Below are 4,628 nucleotides of genomic sequence, written 5' to 3' on the forward strand. Positions count from 1 at the left end.
ATATCCACTCACTTGGTGTTTCATTTGCATAGTTTATCAGTAGGAGATCTTTCAAGTAATTTGCATACTTTACTGCTTTTGCAATTAGGGTAACGAGGAGAAATCATCAAACTCTATAAACAATAGGTACCAGCTAAATCTAGTATAGAAGGAAAATTAGAATTTTTCTAGAGTACCATCATTAACAATTTTTTAAAAAGAAATTATTATAATTACTAGTCAGCAGAAATTGACCAAGTTATATAGGTTTCAACTTTAAAGTACTTAGATTTTATAATTATTTTTCAATGAAATCAGTATTCCTAGAAACTTATAGAGAATAAATCATTAGGTGGTCAAAGAACTAGTCAGGATATACTTTATATTCAAAATTTTTCCTTGTAAGATTCTCCAAGACCATGAAAAGTTACAATTACAAGGCATTTATGTTAAAAGGACATATTTATAGGGCATAGTACTGCATAATACTAAAATATCTAATTAAAGAATACAATTTTCAGCCAATTGTCCAGTTATTCTGTCTGTACAAATATAGAACTCTGACAAGCAAATGAATCTCTCTCTAAATTATAGTTAATTAAGTTTATAATTTTCAAATAATTTCTTTGAAATAGTTTTAAGGTAATAAATAATGACTTTAAAAGTCAATCAGCATTTAATATTCTACTATCATTTCTGATGTTCTGATGGAGTCCTAGAACAGGGAGGGCAAAGGCACTTTTATAAAACTCAATAAAACATCAAGATGGATCAAATCTCAAGGCTTTCAAAAATATATATATATTTTTTTTTAGAGTCCAGCGGTCTTTTATTATTTTCATCTCCTATGCCATGAATTCATAGAGAACAGGTTCCAGCAGCTCGGGGCTCCTTTCCACCGGTTCTCACAGAGTGTGCTTCTCTGGCTGGAGCAGGCTGGCGCGTCAGCTGAACCCAGGTACCTTTCTCTTGGACTTCCTTCTTTTTCTGATCATTTTCCTTCACACGTTTCAGGAAGCTATCTCGGCTCTTAGAGCGCTTAATATGCTCAGTATGCACATTAATCCTCTTGGCAAGAATCTTGCCCTTACCTTGTTTGTTAACAACAATGCCAACAGCATAGCATGCTGGGTAACATTGTAGACTCTTCCAGTTTTGCCATGGTGACATTTGTGGGGCATGCCTTTTTGAACAGCACCCATTCCCTTGATGGCTACAAGATCACCTTTCTTGTAGAGTAGCATGTATTTGTGGCCAAAGGAACAACTCCATGTTTTCTAAAAGGCCTAGAGAACGTGTATCGGGGGGCCTCTCCTCTTTCCCTTTGTGTTCACCTTTTTGGCCAATTACTAGAAGATGGCAGCTCCCTATTGTGTTTTCTTTTAAGTTGCATATATCTGGAGAAAGTTAAATTTTCCAGTCAAGTGGCAGATTGTTTTCAAATAAGTTCATGCATTTGTGCCTGGGTTGGCCCAAAGTGCCCTTCCCACAGCCTAAATAGTTGCCTGCTATGGAAACACTTTCTCTTCCAACACTGGGCTAAGAGATTTAACTTCCATCCCCACAAAGGGTAGAGGATTGTCTGTCTTCTCACCACCTTTGTAGCAAGTATTGAGGTGTAATAATGTTAACTCTGATATTGTTTCCTTCAAAACTGATTTTATAAAATCGTCATTACATTTTAAAATGGAAGATTTTACTAATTCACAATCTTCTGCAAGTTTGAGGAATATATGAGCATAAAAAACGAGAATTTTATTGTAAGTTTTTATGTACTTTTTTGAATAGTTCCACCAGAAACCTGAATTTTGACTGCATACAACATTTCTTTTAAAAATATGAGCCAGGCATGGTGGCTTCTGCCTGTAGTCCCAGCTACTCTGCAGGCTGAGGGAGGAGGAGCGCTTGAGCCCAGGAGTTCGAGACTAGCCTGGACAACACAGTAAGACCCTGTCTCTAAAACAAAAATAAAATATTATGTTCAGGAATACAATTAGTAGATTAAAAAAAAAGACTCTAGAGAGTCAGAAAAAATAGAAATGACATTTCTAAAGATTTCCATTTTCCTTTACTAAGATTAAAAAATAGAATAAATTTTAAAAGAATAATTATAAACATTTCTTAAATTTTTTATTCACAATGGAAATGTTTGATGGGTTCTCTAAATGCATAAAATCTTCATATAAAATGACCAGAAGGAAGACATTTTACTTTGAGTCTACCTTGTAAAAGTAAGTATTATAGAAATGCCTTTTGGAATTTAAATAGTAAGGCCTTCTGATTTCAAGATTTTTCTTTTTTAAGCACCATAGAAGGCAAGAAAATCTTCCTCTTTCTCTGCTGCACCCCTTTTAATAAAAGGATTTGTTCTATAAGATTTGGATTCCATCAAAAGGCCACACTTATGGACCTAGAAGGCCACATGTGGCTGTAAGGCTGCAGGTTTCCCACCCTATGGTTCCCTTTCCTTGGCATACTCTCCTCGCAGGTCTGGATGGTTCCTTGTCGGCATTCGGTTTCCAGCTGCCCACTCAGCCTAAATCAGTGCTCCTGCCCCTTCATGGTCACTCCAGAGCCTCGGGTCACCTCTCTCTCTTCTTTCTTTATATGCCCTGGAACCATTTGGAATTATTTTGTTCATTGCTGTCCTTCCTTTTTTTTGTCTTCCCACCTGAATATAAACCCACAAAGGGAGAAGTTTTTTCTTTCGTATTCTCTCCCATATTCCAGTGCCAAATACAATATTTGCACATAATATTTGCTCAAAAATATATTTGCAATGAATATTTTGAGAATAGATTTTTAAAAACTTATTTAATTCATCAAATACCTCATTTGTGCTTAGTACTATGCTAGGCAGAGTTAACGGACGTATACTGAGAGACAGATATTTTATCACTTTCTACTAACCCGATGAAGTTAGACAATTTGGCATTCTCCCCCACCCCGACCCTTCTTCATTCCCAGGGACCTTACTCACAAAAAGATGGCACAGCAAAATGGAAATAGCACTGGCTATAGGAGTTAGATGGGATTGTGACTTCCAAACCGTGTGTCCTTTGATGAGTTGTTTAGGCTCATTGATGTTGGGTTTCTTCTCCTGAAAGATAGGAACAATTGTTTATATTTTACTGGTTGTTTTGAAAACTGGATGTAACAATGAATGTGTGTAATAAATATGCTTAGCATATTATTGGCTTCAAATCAATGGAAGCTTTTATTACTATTATCTCATGAAATGATCCAAGTCATGCCCCAAGCCAATTTTCTTTTGAATAGTGCTTGCATAAGACCAATTTTCAAAAGGGTAATTGGCAAGTAGCAAACATACTAAAATACATGTATCATATTTTTAATAGTCTGATTCCTTTCCTTTCATTAAGAATAAAGCAAGTGATAACTGGGACTCTGATTCCTGTTGCTTCCTGATCCCATGGCAGGGCTGGAGGCAGTAGTCTGTCAGTAATCCTGGTGAGTAATAAGTTGCACTTATGTTAGAAACCTGCATCAGTTTCCAGGTGGGGGGTATGAGGTCAAGTAGCTGGCTAAGGAGTTAGCAGCTAGCAGATGCAAAACACAGAGAAAGAAAAGTAGTCAAGTCGTTGTCATCCAAGAGGAAATCTGAAGTATATCTGATTGTATATTATTAAAAAAAAATGTATCTTAGGCCAAGAAACCCACCAAATATGGGAGCGTAAGCCAGAAACAGTATAGTAAATTTTACCATTGAATAATTGAATACCTGACAGGACTAATTTTATTTATTGCTTAATAGATAACATTTCCTTATTTAAAACAAGCTCAGATAATGAGTCGGGTACTTTGGCAAAAGGATCTGGAACAATTTCAGTTTCATTTCTTTTTAGGTTTAAATCATCTTTATTTTACTTCATTCCCTGATTCGTACTCTTAACAAAATAACTGTGTCAAGCACATATGGTCACCGAGTCTGATGGAGACACCAACACGGCTTGTGTGTGCAGGTGTGACTGTTTGTATACAGCCGCTGCTCTCACTGGGGGGGACTGGAATTCTTCTTTTAGATGGGTAACTGAGATGTCTAGAGATTAATCTGCCCTTTTGTCTCTTGCTCGAATTGGGCTTGGGAGCTACAGTATTTGAGGGTTGCAGAGGAATCTGGGATTCTGCTCTTATCTGGAATGGCCCAATGCTGGCTTATCTCCAGATTAACTAACATGGGTGGGATAATTTGGTTTGAGAACTAATCCAGGTATATTTGTGGTTGAATCTAATTAGAGTCTAGATTGGACTTGGTTTCTTATAGCTACCTTATACCTTCCTTGCAGTCATCCCCCAAATACAAGGCTCCAGTAGGTTATAGGAGTCTCCATATGACTCAAGCAGAAACAAATTCCTTTGGGCTTCCTGGCCTGACTTAGACCCAAATTTCTCCAAAGGTGATGGTGGAGGAAGCAAGTTTCACAGTTTTTTCTGCCCCAGGGAAATTATCTATAACTGTGCTGTCAAATATGGTAGCTACTAACCACATATGGCTATTAAAATTAGATTTTAAATTAATTCAAATCAAATCAAATGAAAAATTCAATCCCTCAGTTACATAGAGCGACTTTTCACATGCTCCATAGCCATGTGTCCAGGTATAGCACAGATATAGAACATTTCCCTCA

The 4,628-nt window shown here is 36.8% G+C and overlaps 1 pseudogene; it reads right to left on the bottom strand.

Moving 5' to 3' along the window:
* Positions 1-824: 824 nt before the first annotated feature.
* LOC123640564 lies at positions 825-2,702 on the bottom strand (annotated as a pseudogene).
* Between the last annotated feature and the right edge of the window lie 1,926 nt (positions 2,703-4,628).

This window comes from Lemur catta, chromosome 6 (genome assembly GCF_020740605.2).
Source record: "Lemur catta isolate mLemCat1 chromosome 6, mLemCat1.pri, whole genome shotgun sequence".
NCBI classification, from domain to species: Eukaryota; Metazoa; Chordata; class Mammalia; order Primates; family Lemuridae; genus Lemur; species Lemur catta.